A 19,254-nucleotide genomic window follows, 5' to 3' on the forward strand; every position below is an offset into this window, starting at 1 on the left:
CTATCTCAAAATTTTGATTGGATGTTTGGGGAAATGGTGGGCGTGAGAGGGGTGTTAGTCACCTTCCAATCACTTTCGACTATTAAAAGGGCACAGGCCACTCCAATTTCCAATTGAATGAGCCCTTTTCGAAGTTTCTACGACAATTTCTTTGATACGTAGTACCCTGCTCTAAAGAAAAAATTAATAAATAAAACATTGTGCCAACATCGTTCTTATGTGCCCCCAGGGCATAACTTAAAATCCTTGCCCTGAGTGTTGTGGGGGAGTGAACTCCTCTTTACTTAGTCCCCATTTCTTGTATCATTCTCGAGTGTCCACATTCTTTACTTAGGCAGCGCGATCATGCTGCCTATGATTTATACAACAACTTTCTATATAAACCTTATATGCTCCCAGGGCATAACTTACAACCCTTACACTGAGGGCTCTGATGGGGTTATCATCCTAAAAGACTTAATTTCCAGATTGTTCAACTACGTTGAACAAAATGGATATCTCAAAATTTTGATTGGATGTGTTTTGGAAAATGGGGGGTGTGAAAGGCGCTGTAGTCGCTATCCAATCACTTTCAGCTTCGAAAAGAGGCACTAGTCACTACCATGTCCGATGGAATGAGCTCTTTTGAAGTTTCTATGACAACACTTTTAATCAAAACTTTATATACCCCAGAGTATACCTAAAAACCCTTGCCCTGAGGGCTGTGGGGGGAGTGGGTTGTCATCCTTAAAGACCTAATTTCCAAAACTTTCAACTACATTGAATAAAATGGCTATCTAAAAATTAAAATTGGATGTGTTTGGGGAAAAAGTGCGCGTGAGAGGGGGGTTAGTTGCCCTCAAATCACTTTCGACTATTAAAAAGGGTACTATCCCTTTGAATTTCAAATTGAATAGGTCCTTTTTCAAGTTTCTACGACGAAGATTTCAATAAAAACCTTATATGGCCCCAGGGCATAACTTAGAATCCTTGCCGTGAGGGGTGTGGGGGAGTGTCCTCCTCAAAAATATATTTTTTATCTGGAAATCAACTACGCTGAGCAAATTGGCTATCTCAAAATTTTTATTGGATGTGTTATGGGGAATGATGGGCGTGGGAGGGGGATTAGTTGCCCTCCAATCACTTTCGACTATTAAAGAAGGCAATAAACCTGTCTAGTTCTAATCGAATGAGCTTTTTTTGAACTTCTTACGAAGACGCCTTTTATAAAAACCTCATATGCCCCCAGGGAATAACTTAAAACCCTTGCCCCGAAGACTGATGGGGAGTGTCCTCCTTAAAAACATATTTTCAATCGAGAAATCAACTACGCTGAACAAAATGGCTATATCAAAATTTTGATTGGATGTGTTTGGGGGAATGATGGGCGTGGGGGGGGGCTAGTTGCCCTCCAATCACTTTCGAATATTAAAAAGGGCACAAGCCCTTTGAATTTTAAATCGAATGAGCCTTTTTTGAAGTTTCTACGAAAACGCCTTCTATAAAAACCTTATGCCCCCAGGGAATAACTTAAAACCCTTGCCCTAAGGGTTGTGGGGGAGTGTCCTCCTCAAAAACATATTTTGTATCTGGAAATCAACTACGATAATCAAAATGGCTATCTCGAAATTTTGATTCGATGTGTTTGGGGGAATGATGGGCGTGGAGGGGGGGCTAGTTGGCCTCCAATCATTTTCGACTATTAAAAAAGGCACTAGAACTCTCAATTTCCAATCAAATGAGCCTTTTTTGAAGTTTCTACGACGACCCCTTCCATATGAAGTGCCCAGCAACAAAGGAAAAAAATAATAAATAGTACACGGTGCCAACATCGTTTTTATATGCCTTCAGGGCTTAACTTAAAACCGTTATCACGAAAGTTGTGGAGAAGTTTCCTTTTCCAAAACATATTTTCTATCTGAAAATCAACTATGCCGAACAAAATGGCTATATCAAAATTTTGATTGGATGTGTTTGGGGAAATGATAGGCGTGGGGGGTTAGTTGCCCTCCAATCACTTCCGACTATTAAAAAGGGCACTAACCCTTTGAATTTCTAATGGAATGAGCCTTTTTTGAAGTTTCTACGACAACGCCTTCTATAAAAACCTTTTGTGCCCCCAGGGAATAACTTAAAACCCTTGCCCTAAGGGTTGTGGGGGTGTCCTCCTCAAAAACATATTTTCTATCTGGAAATCAACTATGCTGATAAAAATGGCTATCTCAAAATTTTGATTCGATGTGTTTGGGGGAATGATGGGCGTGGGGGGGCTAGTTGTCCCCCAATCCCTTTCGACTATTAAAAAGGGCACTAGAACTCTCAATTTCCAATCAAATGAGCCTGTTTTGAAGTTGCTACGACGACCCCTTCCATATGAAGTGCCCAGCAACAAAGGAAAAAAATAATAAATAGTACACTGTGTAAACATCGTTCTTATATGCCCTCAAGGCATAAATTGCAACCCTTGTCATAAAATTTGTGGGAAAGTTTCCACCTTAAAAACATATTCTCTACCTGGAAACCAACTACGCTGAACAAAATGGCTGTCTCAAAATTTTCATTTGATGTGTTTGGGGGAACGATGGGCGGGGGGGGGGGGGGGGGGGCTAATTGCCCTCCAAACACTTTTAAGTATCAAAAAGGGCACTAGCCACTCTAATTTCCTATCGAATGAGACCTTTTTGAAGTTTCTGCAACAACTTCGATGCGAAGTGCCCGACTGAAGAAAAAAAAACACATTGTGCCCACATCGTTCTTTACTTAGGCAGTTCTAGCGCGCTGCCTATGATAAAAAATGACCTATGTTGAGTTAATCTAAGATCTAAGAATTGAATTAAATTCTTAATTAATTCTAAACAAGTTCCATAGCAGTTCTTAAAGACAAAACAAAAATAAGAAATTCTTTTTCTTTGATTAGTTGTTACACTTCTATTTTCTTCCTACTCTGGTCTAAATTTCAGGGGGGGATGCCCCCTGCAGGCGCCCATACCCTTTATATGGATCATTTTGATGGACTTTGTCTTTAAGAGCACAGGAAAAGAAATGGGAGACCACGGAATCAAATGGGAAGGAAAAACTCTCCTGGACTTATGATGATTTAAGAATCCTAGATGAAAGTGTGAGCAAAATGAACGAACTTTTAGAGGTTTTGCGAGTTCAGGACGCTAGAATAGGTTTGAAAATTAATGTTAAGAAGACTAAATCACTAAGGTTAGGAATAAGTGAAGATGAGAAGGTGACATTGGGCCACTCCGAAAAGCCGATCAAAATTTGCTGGATGTTTTCCAGAAAAATTGCCTACGCATTGTTCTGGGTACCCGGCTGACTGACCGTATTTCAGACACTAGGCTGTACGAAAAATGTTGTTCAATCCCGCTTTCTATGAAAGAAAGGTTGAAAGGTTGAGATGGCTAGGGTACATTGTGCAATTGAAGGATGAAATATTGCCGAAGACTGTCCTTTTCGGCCGACCATCTAGGGCTAAACGGAAAGCAGGTCGTCCTCGTCTGGGGTGAGAGGACGTCGTAAAGACAGACTTAAGGATCAAGGAAACTTCCTGAGAGGGTGGAAAAAGGGAGGTTTTGAATAGATTGGGACGGAGGAGGAGTGTGCGTAGCTGTGTTGGCCTCAGGTGGCTGTGGTGCTTGGGTGAGTTGTTAGTAGTAGTAGTATGATAACATAAAATAGATTCGGCAAAGAGAAAGTAAGAAAAACAAAAGAATTTGTACAGGAATTCTTGCGAATTTCCCCTGGGAAAGTACAACACCTATAAACTTCCTCCTTACGGAAAATTGTGGGGAATGCCGAACTAAATCAAAAGGCATACGGGTTGTCAAAAGGGCATATCTGCAAAATATCAGGAGTGGCTGAGGGTGTTAAGTGACAAAAAGCTGAGGGTGAGGGTGACAAAAAGGGCAAATTTCACAAACTACAGGCCTTTCCCAAAAGGCTGCAGGGGTGCAGCCCTGCAGCACCCCTGCTATCCCCAAAGGTACAGTTTTGGTCACTTTTGCAGATGGGAGCTTGAAACCTGTACAGTAGGGTTTCAATGCGCTGAATCTGATGGTACAATTGAGATTCCTTGTCTTTTAGGGGGAGTTCCCCCTCCCCTTTTCATGCAGAATATGCAGATGCTCTCAGGCTCGTACCTTTATATGGATAACACTACATCTAATGAATCTTATATATTTAGAATCAATATAACAAGCCAATTCTTTTGCTGTATATACTGATGTCAAAATTCCATTTTTAAAGTTTTAGTTGCTATTGAGCCCAGTCCCTCCTTACGTACAGTAACCACAAACTGTTTGATACTACCTAGCTAAGTGAATTTATCCACTTGAACGATCTTCTCATTACCCAAAATCACCTCTTTGGGCTCATTAATTCCTAGTCTTAACAAATTAGTCTTCTTAACATTAATTTTAAAACTATTCTTGCACCCTGTACTCGCTAAACCTCTGAAAATTCATTCATTTTGCTAAAATTGTCATCTAAGATCCTTAAATCATCAGGATAATCTAAGTATAAGAGAGTTTTACTTCCTCATTTGACTCCATGTTCTCTTATTGCACCTGCTGGGCTCCTTAAGACTAAGTCGCAACCGCCGTAGCAGTTTTAGTCACGAGTTTTTATACTCGCAGTCGCACTTGCAGTCGTAAGTAGTAGCAGTTTTAGTTGCAAGCAGTCACAGTCACAAGTATCTGTAGTAACAGTACAGTTGCATTTCTATTCGCAATCAAAAGTAGTTGCAGTCACAGAAACAAGTTGTCCACAACCGCAATTAGTCTTAGTCGCAAGTATTTGCAGGCTCAAGTAGTCAAAGCCGCAAGTAGTCACTGTCACGTCTGCAAGCAGTCATAGTCACAAATCCGCACAGTCGTAATCGCAAGCAACCTCAGTTACAGTCACATAGTCGCATTCGCTAGTATTTGCAGTCACTAGCAGTTGCAGTCAAAAACAGGCAAAATAAGAAGTAGTGGCATTGGCAGATGGAAATAGTCACAGCCGTAGGCACAAGAAGTTGCTATCGCATGTGTTTACAGTAGCCGTTACAAGTAGTCGCACTCATTATCTCAAGTAGAGGTGGTCAAAGTCGCAAGCAGTTACAATTGAAAATAGTCCCAAGTAGTAATAGTCAAAGTCACAAATACATGCAGTCGCAGGTATTAGCAGTTGCAGTCACGGTATTGGTAGCAATAATAGTCTTGAACGTATAAAGTCGATACCCTTAGCCAGTCCTAGGATATTGCATAGACATCCTTTTGATAACTTGCATGCATATAGTGTCTTTTGATTTAATTTAAAATACCACTCAACATTCCCTCAATTTTCTTCTTAATACCCTTAGCCTTTTCTGACACACTATGAATCAAACCCTCTCCCTCTTTCCCAATGATAAATCCTGTATGTAAACAATTGGCACATTGCATAATTTACAACCCTTTTTCCAGGGACTGTGGGGGAATGGCATCCACAGAGGATAGTTATTAAACCTTTTGACTATTTTGAACCAAACGTCCATTTCATAATTTGATCAGTGTTGTCGGGCCCTTTGGCCTCCAAGCAATGTTCAACATGCCCTGAAAGTATCACCTTAATACCCTCAGCCGTTAATGAGGTATTGCTGATGCACCTTTTAGACAATCAGCATGTGCAGTGTTTTGATTTGGTTCAACAGCCCCCTCGACATTCCCTGACAGCAGTCACAACTAGATGTAGTTGCAAGCAGTCACTTTTGCGGCCGCAGTAGTAGTAGTATGAGTTATAAAGGCCGTGAAAATTTCAAGTTAATGCCCTTAGTTGTTCCTAAGATATTGCAGAATCTCCCTAATGCTAGTCTTGATGCACATAGTGCCCTTTGATTTAATTCAACATCCTTCTTAACATTCCCTGAAGTTTCACCCTAACAGCTTCAGCTTTTTGGACAAACCCAGAAAAACATTCCCTTTTTGCAATGATAAATCCTATTACACCTTTTGACTTCAAATTATTACACCTTTTGACTATTTTTAATAAGTGGCTTTTGAAATTTCTATCAGTCTTAAGGGGGGCATCTAAAAGGGCAATAAATGGACTGGGTTGGCCCTGGTCCCTCTTCAATATTCCCCCTCAACATGCCTTGAAAGTTTTGAATTAATACCCTTAGCCGTTCCTTAGATAATCCTGTTGAGCCCTTTCGACAACCATCCTGCAGATAGGCTAGTGTGTTTTGATTCTGTTTGACATCCCCCCAACATATTCTTAAACTTTTACCTTAAAACATCGAGCCTCTTTGGAGACTCAGGATTAAACATGCCCCCTTTTCTCAATAACTAACCTTATACATAAAGAATTGGCAACTTACATAATTTACAACACTTACCTCAGTGGTTGTGGGGGTTATGTCATCCCTGGAGGCATAGTCATTTGAGCTTTGGACTATTTCAATAATGGCTATTTCAAAATTTTGATCAAATTCAATTGGGGGCAGGGCAACTAAAAAGGGCAAGAGAGGGGGGCTCGTTGCCCTCCAACCACTTTTCAAAAAACACAAAAGTTTACATATTGGTGGACAACGGTTTGCAATCTCTGCTTTCAGGCACATAAAACATGAAAAATTTTATGGCATGATTTTCACCATTGTTATAACTCTTCCTTCTAGACGGGGGACTTACTATATTCCCATAACTGGACAATATAACAAGGGCGGAGGTCTTAGAAGACCAATGTTAGAAGCATCTACCATGTATATTGTTAACATGCATGATGGAGCCTTGGTGAATCAATTTTCAATGAGATACTTGGAGCTTCAAACTAACAAGTAATTCAAGGTATTGAATATAGTTAGCCAAGCTATATGTACAAGGATATCAGAGACGTACGCTTGGGCCTGTACCCCCAGAATCCTAGGTTTCTGATTCAAGTTTCTGGGTAATTCTCATTTAAATTATCAAACAAATTTATAAGACCCCCACAAAAATAAAAAATTCTTACATGCATGCCTGATGAAAATTAAGAAAAAAAGCAACCAAGCAACTCGAGTTATCCACATTCTACTTCTGAAGATATAACTTGAGGGTTCCCAGTTGGTTCTGTAACTTCCACCAGTCAGGAAGTTTATCTCAAGTTCAAGTTAAAAAACATAGATTTTCGTAATTAGGCTACTACTATCTTTAAAAACGAATGTCTCAGCTCCTAATTAAGATAGAGACACGAAAGTTATTTTAAAATAACGCTTTGTAAATAGGTTTTAATATGCTATGCAACACAAGCACTTTTAGGTTTCAAATTACTTTTTGGAAAAAGCTTCCTTAAAAAAAAAAAAAAAAAAAAAAAAAAAAAAAAAAAATGCATTTTGTGGATTGGCATAACCTTAAACCACATTTAAAATTTCAAGTCAGTAATCTGAATTGTTTTTGCATTATTACCAAATAACTGTCAGGGGTCACCAACTTTCAGAGACAAAGTACACCAAGTTGTAAGTACCAAGCTGCATAGCAAAAGTTTGCCAAACATGGCAGAACTGTATTGCAAAGAGGGCGCTCATGGATGAACACCAGGTAGAGGAAAATGGACAACTGCTTGCTAATCTTGAAAACATAATGAAACTAATTTGGTAATAACTTAAAAACTCCTTAGACTACCATGTTGGAATTTTGCATGTGTTTTAAACTCCCCCTAATCTACAGCCAGGGGCGTCGTTTGGAGTTGGCAGGGAGGGGGATGGGAAGTTGCTCCCCCCCCCCAATAAAGTGGAGAAAAAGTATTATACATCCCATGCCCTTTGACATTCCATATATGGACCCCTCTTGTCCCCCCAATAAAAATGCTGGAGATTCGCCCCTGTCTAGAGCATATATTTTTTCAAAATTCAACAAAATAATCTTCTTTAAGATTTTCTAAAAAAAAAACATTTTTGAGCAAAAATATTGTAATTATGTTGCACATCACATGAAACCTTATTGAAAAGGCTATAACTTGACCAAAATTTTATGTGTCTATATTTATTAGGAGCTGATATATTCTTGTTTAGAGACAGTAACATTTCCTAAAAATCCATTTTTTCAAATTTTACTGTTCTGTAACTTAAAAACACACACAAAACAAAAAACTAAAACCTTGCAAATTAACTTACTTTATAGCCAAGAATAAGTGTACAAAATTTCATGTAGCTCTGAAAATGTTGGGCTGTGGGCTGTTTTGAAATGAGATAGACTGATGGAGTGAATCTTGGGCAACAAGAAAAGAAGCTGTAACTGAACCTGCAATTACCACAAAACCTATCCAAAGAAATTCTGACAATACACCAACACTAAACTTACTGCTCACAGAAGTGGACACTCCTGAGCTACAGAAGTGGAGAGAGGAAAAAAGCAAAAAAATTAAGAAGTTCTCAGTGCCTTCTTAAGATCAGTCTACTCAACCAAGCAAAAACCTGCTGAAACTGAACACCAAAGCAAGAAACACAAACTAATCCTTCCAACTACCAGCCAATTAGCCTCACCTCCCAACTGAGGAAATACGTCAGAAACAGAATCATAAAGCAAATGACAGGCAGAAACCTCCTTAAACCGGAACAATTCAGCTTTAAGGACTAAAATAGCTGTACTAACCAGATCCTTGAGGTGCTGAACAATATAACCAAGAATATCATAGAGGGGTTTGGCACATTGCTAGTAGTTTTTGACATTAAAAAAACTTTGACCGGCTCCCCCACCATGTAAACCTCAATATACTAAAAACAGAGAAGATTGATGAGGCTATATGCACCAGAGTAAGATCATCCCTGGAAAATAGGGTGCAAATATTCACTGTAGAAGGAGCAAATTTCTCACAGTATTGCTCAAGAAAGTGTTCTTGTACTGCTGCTTTTCTTACTTCCTATTAAAACTGTAAACTATTGAGTCAATGGAGCAACATAAAGCTATCTGTTGACACTGAAAAAATCTACACATAATGTCTCAAATCCAATTCAACTAAATGCAAAACACTATGGAGAAGCCCCCGAAAAAGCATCTTTGACATCTCATTTACCCCCAAACATGATAACCAGAGGTCATTCATCAAAAATGTTTGTTTTTAGGAAGACCTTGCACTTATGCCTGCAGCCAACTAAAGTTCCATAAACACACAGCTAAGGCTGATGCAGCAGGAGACCAGCTTGATAGACTAAATAGGCATTCTTTCTAACACCTTGACCAAAACATTTGATTTCCTGTACAAAGTACTGGTAAGGCTAATAATGAGGATGCTAATATCATATGGTGTATGTATACAAAATTCAACATTGAACTAATAAAACAAAGACAGAAAGGAGCAAGAAAACAACTACCAAAACTAAAAACCTAGTAAATAGAAACTGGCTACTGACTCTTAAGCTTCCTTCACAGATGTAGCCTACTGTAGAAAAAGAAGGGATCTTAGGCAAATTTACACAAACCCAGTGCTTGTACTGGTCTGTAAGAGCCATAAATACAGGGAATGTGCCACCTGAAAATGTGATTGTAGGGCATTCTGTGAATCCATTTAAATATTTACTACCTAGGCACCAGATGACTGAAACATAGGCCAATACATGGATTAAACATCAATAGACTTGGAAACAGACATACAACTAGAAAAGGCTCACTTAACAGATATCAAACAACTTAGGACCCATCTATTCATAATTGACATACATAACTCACAGGAGATGTACTAACAGCCCCAATACCAGCCTTCCACCAGTTATTATCAATCATCTAGCACAGAAAATCAAAAATGATGAGTGTGTTGTTGACCTATGAACTTGAGAGTACTTTAACAGGCATTTTTACCAAATGATACTGTTCCAGATGGTTAAACATCAATCAAATTATTCAAGAGCCTAAGAAGAAGCATCAAGTGATATATTCACTTTTATCAGCTAAATTATGTTGAAAGCTGCAAAATCACCAAAAATTTTAGCTAATCATTTTCTTCATAAGAAAATTTAAACAAATCCAATGGTGAAGCAATCTACTTACTAGATACTTTAATAGAGATTTTGCAGTGACTTAACTATTGAAGTGGTGATTAGCTGTTCAACTATTACTAATCATAAAATAATACCAAACATCTTATCACTGTAGCATTTGGAGTGAGGCTAATAGATAAATGCACAGATTACCCAGATTAGTTATTTCCTAGGTTTTTGAATATAGCCCAATTTCAATAGCCTAGGCCTACACAGAATATTTTGGGTATGTCTACCCTAGTTTACATGCAAGAATATTACAATGATGTTGAAAATAAAACAAAAAAAGATGGCTAAGACTTATACAAGAGAGACAAAAACCAGTAAAATTCTAGTTTCATTACTTTTTGCTATCATGGAAAGAGGTTAGGTTAGGAAAATGAAACTTTTAAGGATGGGTCTAAAGACTAAAATATGTCCTGGGAAGATATTTTGAAGTACCTATCTCCACTTCTTCTCCCTCTAGAGGGCAGTGACCTTCAAAAATCTTTGTGCTATAAAAGTGAAAATAGATGTTCTGCTTAAATAAAGTAGCCTATAGCAAAACTGTTTTTAGCTTTACAACTTTGCACAATCCCACTTTATGAGGTTTCTGCAAATGGGCCTACATTTAAATTTTTTTTAGAAAAGACCATGGATATGGCTTAAAATTCTACTCAAATAACAGGAAGGCCAGTTGCATTTTCAGAACTAAAACCAGAGAAAAGAAACTAATAACTAAAAATTTAAGTAAATGAGGTAAAATTCTACTTTAGCTACTTTTGGCTATCTTGGAAAGGGGTTAGGTTATGAAAATGAAACTTTCAGGGATGGGTCTACAGGCTAAAGCATGTCCTGAGAAGGTATTTTGAAGTACCTACCTTCACTCCTTCTCCTTTTAGAGGGTCCTGAAATATGCCTACATGACAGGTCTGTACCTATTGAAATTTTGACAAAACAACATTTTATCTTAATTTTCAGTTATCAGTTTTGGTACTTATTTAGTAGCCTGTAAAAATGCAAGAAGTGAAGTTTGATTAATACTAATGAAATAGAACAGAGTATGATAAAAATTTAATAATTTAGAAACAAATTTAGGCTATATATTTGCACATTAGGGGGGGAGGGGGCAGTAAAGCATAGCATATATTAAATAATTAACCTAACCTAGGTAATTTTCCCCCCTAAACCCCCAAAAAACTAAAGTTTAAATATAGTTCCCAGAGTGAGAAACCCCTTGTTTATTCAGTGTCTCATAGGGATTACCAGGTAGCCTAATGCCTCATTGATCTTTGCCTTAACCATATAAGTTTGGCAATACCTTCCAAGAGTATATTTTTGGCCAAGGATTCACTACTGAAAGTCTCATTTTTCTAACCTAACCCCTTTCTAAGATGGCAAAATGTAGCTAAACTGGAATTTTACCTGAAAACCCCTTCAAGGATTGTACCCTGGCCAGGCCTAGGCTATTTCTTTTTTTGGTAAAATTTTACTTTAACTACTTTTGGCTATCTTGGAAAGGTTTTAGGTTAGGAAAATGAAACTTTCAGGGATGGGTCTACAGGCTAAAGTATGTCCTGGGAAGGTATTTTGAAGTACCTTTCTCTACTCTTTCTCCCTTTAGAGGGTCCTGACCTTTAAAAATCCGTGTGTTATCAAAGTGAAACCTTGCAAAATAGATCTTCTGCTTAAATGAAGTGTAACAAAATAGTTTTCAGCTTCACAACTTTGCTCAATCCCAATTTATAAGGTTTTAAAGATATGCAAATATATTTCCTTTGAAAACTTTGAAAAAAATGATATGGCTTAAAATTCAACTCAAATAACAGGAATTGTATTTTCAGAACTAAAGCCACAGAAAAAGAAACTGATAACTGAAAATTAAGTTAAAATGTTGTTTTGTCAAAATTTCTATAATATAGGCTAGACCTGGCATGCAGTCCATTTTTAGGACCCTCTAGAGGGAGAAGGAGTAGAGGTAGGTAATTCAAAATACCATCCCAGGACATACTTTGGCCTGTAGACCCATCCCTGAAAGTTTCATTTTCCTAACCTAACCCCATTCCAAGATAGCCAAAAGTAGCTAAAGTAGAATTTTACCAATTCAGTTTGTCAGCAAATGCAATGTGTCAGCAAAGAGAATTTGACAAAGAGGGATTTCTTATCTACTTTTGGCTATCTTGGAAAGGGGATACCACTGTAATATTCTTACCTTTCTGTTCTAGGTGACCTGGGTTTCTATTTCAAATGAATAAACATTGAGACTTTCTACATGGTGTCAGATCCTCTAAAACAACATGGAAGCCAATATCTCATACCCTACAATGGACTGGACAAGTGATAACCTTAAAGAGGCATGGACAAGATTTAAGAATCATGCAAAACTGATGTTCCAAGGACCCCTTAGCGGAAAGACAGAAAAAGTGCAATGCGCCTTCCTGCTGATCTGGCTTGGAGATAAAGGGCGAGACATTTTTAGTACCTTTACAATTACAGCTGATGAACAGGACAAAGTTCTACTATACATGGACAAGTTCAGTGAAAATTTCCTCCCTCAGTGCAATACAGTGTTTCAAAGATATCTTTTTCATAAGCGTGATCAACAAGATGGTGAAACAGTGGATCAATTCATAACTGATCTGAATCTTTTGGCTCGTGAATGTGCATATTCCACAACAGCCATGAGAGATGAAATGGTAAGAGACCGACTTGTATGTGGCATCTCTTCAGCAAAAGTCAGAGCAGGTTCCAATCTAACTCTGTCACAAGCAATTACTATAGTGCAAACACATATAGAAACCCAGGTGCAGCTCGGGACAATGTCACAGCCTGATACTTGTGGCAGCCAAGCTTATCAAGAAACATGCATAAAGCATGAAGTGGATTTTGTCAGGAGGGCAAAGAATTCAAACCATGCCCCATCTGTAAGACAATGCTATTTCTGAGGAGGGGATTATTCACCTTCCCACAAATGCCCCGCAAAAGGAAAAAAGATGCAATAACTGTGACAAACCAAACCATTTTGCAAGGGTGTGCAAAAGCAGCCAAAAGGTGGTGAACATAATAAATCAACAACATCAAACAAACGAGCATCAACCAGACAGCAATGATGAGCTCTTCATTGACACCATAAACATGAACAAAGGTGATGATCAACCATGTGTGAAGCTCATAATCAACAAACACATCAGTATCACTTTCAAAATTGACATGGGTGCACAGGCCAACATCATACCTGAAACATTTTTTAATACCCTCAAACCAAGGCCCAAAGTCAATAAGATGCTACAAATTCTTACTAATTTTGGAGGATAGAAGATCCCAACGCTTGGCGTTTGCAGCCTTAACTGCACATATACCAACGGATGCACTGAGACACAGCCCTTCTTCATAGTGAAAGACGCCCCCGTCCCAATCCTAGGCTTTGAAACCAGCAAGAAACTAAAATTAATTAAGCTGATGCTTACTGTGACAAAACCAAACTCATTCATCAAAGAATACAAAGATGTATTTCAAGGTATAGGACAGCTTGAAGGTGAGTGTCACATAACACTGAGTTTCGCGGCATTGGTTGTGCGGAAGCGCTCCATGTCGTTGCATATGCTCTCCTGGATGCGCACAAATCAGGAGAAAGTCTAGCGATCGGGGGCTTAGACCTGCAGAGAGCGTTTGATTCATTGATTCATGCACGTATGTTGCTAAACTCAGCTAAAAGAGGAGTGAACCCAAATATCATCCGGGCTTTTTGTGATATTTATTCTCGCCTTTGCGTGTAACTCAAGTTCCCTCCCGATACAGGCCTTCCACCAGCCCCACGGCCAGCCTTGATACCAGTCCGTACGGGTGCCTCTCATAGAGCAGTTTTATCCCCCAATTTCTTCAATCGCTCAAGTATTAAGCATGAAAGTAGCTGTCCATCATGTATTTTCAGTTCCATCAATATCTCCCTAGTATGCTATGCCGATGACACGCTGAATCTCAGCCGGACGCTTAACCGCCTTTCAGAAATATTCTCATGTCTGCAGTCCAACTACGAGAAAGTCGGTCTGAGATTTAACTCCCAAAAGTCGGAAGTTTTGCTTTATAATTGGAAGAATGACCCTCCTACTAATATCACACTAGGTGATTGCTCAGTAAAACCAGTTGATAAAATAGTATATCTGGGGCTTCCAATAGGTTCCTCATTACAGCATACCTGTTCCCTCCTGATCTCACATCTTGAACGGCGAATTTCCAGCTCCTATACTTTGATCGTTAAATCCACTCTGAGATTTAACCGTCCACTACCGGCAAGTATTTACAACGCTACTGCTCTGCCACATATATTATATGTGACCCCTTTCTGGAATTTATTGGAAACGGTGAAAAGTTTAAAATCCGCTCTTTATTTTTCCGTTTTGCAAAGTACCTACTAAAATTGCCACCTTGGACAAAAAATAGTTTTCTGATGAAAAAATAGCTATAACCTAGCGGACCCAAATCTAGCTGTTGAGACACTTATTAGCCGGCAAAAAACAAAACCAGCAATTCTAAAGCACGAGTGGGCAAGTTTGCTTGTTTAATTTTCCCTTTTGTTTCCTTTTTTTTCAAAAGTTGTTGTCTTTGTTGCTATTTTCGAAGAAGTTGTTGTTTCTGTTGTAATCTTTGAGTATGCTAGCTTTCAGTTTCCACTTTTTGTACTATTTTGTATACTATTTAAGAGGTTGTTGCTTTTGCTGTTATTATTATCATTTTGTCTCCTCTTTTCGTATTTTTGTATACTCTGTCATTGTACATTTTGTATACGACGGGTTTTCAATATATATTATATTATTATATTATATATATATTATATATATATATATATATATTATATAACACTCAAAGAAGGAACCAAACCTAAGGCTGTACCAGCCAGACACATCCTAATATCTCTCCAAAACAGGTTCAAGAAGGAAATAGACAGTATGATTAAAAAAATGAAGCACTTGGGGTCATCAAAAAGGTTACTTACCCCACAGATTGGGTAAATGCTGCAGTTGTGGTCGAAAAGCCTTTGGGTCTGCATTGACCCACAGGACCTGAACAAGACCATCAAAAGACCCCACCACCCAATGCCCACATTTGACGAAGCAATACTAAAACACTCTGGTGCTAAATTTTTCACCAAGCTGGACACCCGTCATGGATATTGATCTCTCATCCTTGACAACAAATCATCTCAACTAACAACATTTAACACTCCATATGGCCAATACATGTTCAAACACATGCCATTTGGGTTGATTTCAGTGCAGGATGAATTTCAACACTGTATGGAAGAGGCATTTGAAGGCATTAGAGGTTTTTCTGTCATAGTCAATGACATCATTATATCTGGGGAAACCATAGAGGAGCACGACGCAAATGTTCACAGTGCACTAATCAGAGCATGCGAAAGGACTGTGAAATTCAACCTAAAAAAATGTGTGTTCTGGTGCAACAGCATACCATACTTTGGACACATAATATCAAAAGGTGGTATCCACCCAGACCCACAAAAAGTCTATGCACTGAAAGAAATGAGACCCCCATCTACCAAGGATGAACTACAGACCATACTGGGAATGATGACCTACCTAGCAAGGTACATTCCCAATCTAGCATCACTAAATCAGCCCCTATGTAACCTGGCAAAACAGCGACAGCTCAAGTGGGAGCCACAACACAATATAGCATTGAACAACATCAAAGAATCCATTTGCAGCTCATTGACATTTTTTGATCCAAAAGCAGGGAACATCAAACTACAAGTTGACGCTTTGAAGTTTGGCCTAGGAGCCACCCTTATTCAAAATGGGAAGTCAATCTCCTTTGCATCACGCTTGTTGAACACCACCAAGCAGAACTACTTGCAGATAGAAAAGGAACTATATGCTATTCTCTTCGGCTGCATACACTACCACCAGTACCTCTATGGCCAGAAGTTCATAATCAGATCACAAGCCTCTCCAAGTAATCCTGAATTGCCCAATATCAAAGTCGTCACTGAGACTCCAGCGGATGCTACTGAAAATCCAACCATACAACTTCACCATAACATTCCACCCAGGCAAAGAGAGTCCAGTTGTCAATGCCCTGTCACGCATGCATCTCCCTGAAGAGGATGGAGAGATGCAAAAAGAGATATAATCATATGTGCATTAGGTTATGTCAATCCAACCAATCAGCAATGACAGACTTAAAAAGCTCAAACAAGAGACAGCAGCTGACACTCAATTGGTTGAGCTGGCATCCTGAAGAAACCCTGGTCATACCCTGATTGCCTGGTCATACCCAAAAACTCCTGCAAAGATATCCTCAACTGCATACACGCATCACATCTGGGTATCAAAAAAACTAAACAGCATGCTCGCTCAGTCATTTTTTGGCCAAGGATGACAAAAGATATTGAAGAACATATCAAACACTGCTATGCATGCACCAGACTCCATAACTCCAACCAGAAAGAGCCCTTGATGCCACATGACATCCCTGACTTACCATGGGAGAAAATTGGTTGTGACCTCTTTTACAAAAACAGAGAATACTTCCTCATTACTGTCGATTTTTCAAAGTCGACAGATTGGGAAGCAGTACATATGCTCACCAAATAATTCTGTACCTGAAAAAGCACTTTGCTTGTTATGGAATTCCTCATATGCTCATTACCAACAATGGCCCACAATTTACATCATCCATCTTCCAAAAATTCATATTAGATTAGGAAATATCTCCGACCACATCCTCACCACATTTCCAATCAAACGGATTGGCAGAAAGGTCCATACAGACGGCCAAAGATATCCTGAGTAAAACCGATATTGCTGGAAATGATTTTGAGCTGGTGTTGCTAGAGTACAGGAACACCCCAGTTGATGGTCTGGCCTCACCATCACAATTGCTAATGAGCAGAAATCTCAGATCAATAGTCCCATGCACCAAAGAATTGCTTGCACCAGACCATTCACCACAAGCAATTTCAACAGAATCGAATGAAGCAACAGTCACGCCAGAGCAAGTACTATGATCGACAGTCAAAGCAACTGAAACCCCTACAAATTGGACAACCTGTACAGGCCCAAATCCATAGCAAACTCTGGCAGGCAGGCATTGTCAGAAGAGCAGATGTGAATCCCAGATCCTACATAGTCAAGACAAACGATAGAACAACCTACAGAAGGAACAGGCACCACATAAAGATAGTCTGTCAGCAACCTCAGTCACCAGATGCCACCACAACTGAAGAGATTCCCCATACAGATGCTCCAACCACACCACTGAGTCTATCAGAAACAATGCCTACCCCCGTCCCTAGAACACCAGATGAAAACTATCTGAAACCCTTCACTTGCGTTCATAGCCCAACATTTAACAGGCCCATACCTGTACCAAGCACCAGTCACGTGACCCATACAGAACTCCATGATAACCCCTACATAACCTGTACTGGTCACGCTGTGAATCCATTCCAGAGGCTTAACCTGTGAAATGGTAATCGGTGAATTAAAGGAATACCACCACCCCCCTGTTTTTCAGAAGTTAAGTGAACATTGTGAAAAAAAAGGGGAGCAAGCCTAGCGCCTCCTCATAAAGAAATAGAGTAATGTATTATGGTAGTGTGTTTAGTATTTAAAAGTGGAATTTTTTTATTATATTTTTGTACCACCTTGCTAGTTTGGAAAGGAGGAAGGATGTAATATTCTTACCTTTCTGTTCTAGGTGACCTGGGTTTCTATTTCAAATGAATAAACATTGAGACTTTCTACACTACCAGATGGCTAATTTGACAGTTTATATATATACAAGTCTTTAAATTAGCCAACCAGTATGTTATGCCTAGGAGTCCAGCTGGACACAAGGAACCTTATTAGGAAAACAATTCTTACTCCATAATAATCCTAGTTAACACATTTTCCAGGGGGAGAGCCTTTATCTTTTCCTTGTTTTTCTAAGAAATTCATGAATTTCTTAGAACCTAAATATTCACAGAATATATACCCCTATCCCCTAATGTGGAAATATATACCTAGAATTGCATCCTCAATCTAAATATAGGCTAACATCCATTTACATCACAAATAAACTTTACTCCCATATTAGCCATGTGGTGGATGCCCCTTGGAAAGGGGTTGGGTTAGGAACATGAAACTTTCACGGATGGTTCTACAGGCTAAAGTATGTCCTGGGAAGGTATTTTGAAGTACCTTTCTCCCTTTAGAGGGTCCTGACCTTTGATGGCCTTTAAAAATCTGTGTGTTATCAAAGTAAAACCTTGCAAAATAGATCTTCTACTTAAATGAAGTGCAACAAAATTGTTTTCAGCTTCACAACTTTGTCTAATCCCAATTTAGCCTATGAAGTTTTCAAGATGTGCAAATACATTGCCTAAATTTTGAAAAAAAAACATTGATATGGCTTACAATTCTACTCAAACAAAAGGAATTGCATTTTCAGAACTAAAGCCAGAGAAAAAGAAACTGATAGGCTAGCCTAACTGAAAATTAAGGTATAAAATGTTGTTTGTCAAAATTTCAATAGGTATCAATAGAAGTTTGAGGTTATGATAAAACAGACCTGTCATGTAGGCAAATTTCAGGACCCTCTAGAGGGAGAAGGAGTGGATGTAGGTACTTCAAAATAGCCTACCTTCCCAGGACATACTTCAACATTTAGACCCATCCCTGAAAGTTTCATTTCCTTAACCTAACTGCTCTTTAAGATATCCTAAAGTAGAATTTTACCCTTTTTTCTAGCCTAGGCCTACTCAAATCTACATTAGGCTATAACTAGCTGTAGGCTTGAATATTTGTCCAAATTCTATTTGCTGTAGAGGAAAGTAGTATAAATATGAAGAAGACATACCTCTTAATGGTCTAGCCTTCAAAATTTTCTTGTTTTGCAATAATGAAAATCCTTAAATTCACTCCAAGCTGCAATTTTATGTAATTTAAGGTACCCTAACTGACCTTCTAGTTTTGTCACTCTTCAATAACTGCGTTCGTTTCCAGTGATACCAGGTGCTTGACTTTAGATAGCGCACCAAGGGAAGCGAAAATGTGCCAACGGCGCATTTTCGCTACATATTTTTTTGGGTGGAGTTCCAGATTCAGGGTAAATTAGATCTTGCAGGGATGAGTGAAAAAAAAAAAAAAAAAAGAAAAAAAAAAGAAATTCAGAGACAATGCTACCAGATAGTCTGAATTTTGCTTTTCATAATACTAGAACTCAAAATTGGCAGGATTCAGTCTTCATTGACAGATTTCGGCTCCCTGTTCTGAAATCTGGCTTGACAAGAAAGATATTTTTCTTAGTTTTCTGTC

General features: G+C 38.7%; 1 protein-coding gene across 1 annotated transcript in view; it reads right to left on the bottom strand.

Moving 5' to 3' along the window:
• LOC148954950 (uncharacterized) overlaps window positions 1-18,922 on the bottom strand; it is a 75,369-nt gene extending 56,447 nt beyond the window's left edge. Inside the window, exon 1 of the mRNA XM_089099353.1 lies at window positions 18,797-18,922. The gene's annotated coding sequence lies outside the window, so the exon portion shown is untranslated. The remainder of the gene's footprint in view (window positions 1-18,796) is intronic.
• Between the last annotated feature and the right edge of the window lie 332 nt (window positions 18,923-19,254).

Source organism: Artemia sp. Qi Xiang Cuo, chromosome 2 (genome assembly GCF_049724085.1).
Source record: "Artemia sp. Qi Xiang Cuo chromosome 2, ASM4972408v1, whole genome shotgun sequence".
Classification (NCBI taxonomy): domain Eukaryota; kingdom Metazoa; phylum Arthropoda; class Branchiopoda; order Anostraca; family Artemiidae; genus Artemia; species Artemia sp. Qi Xiang Cuo.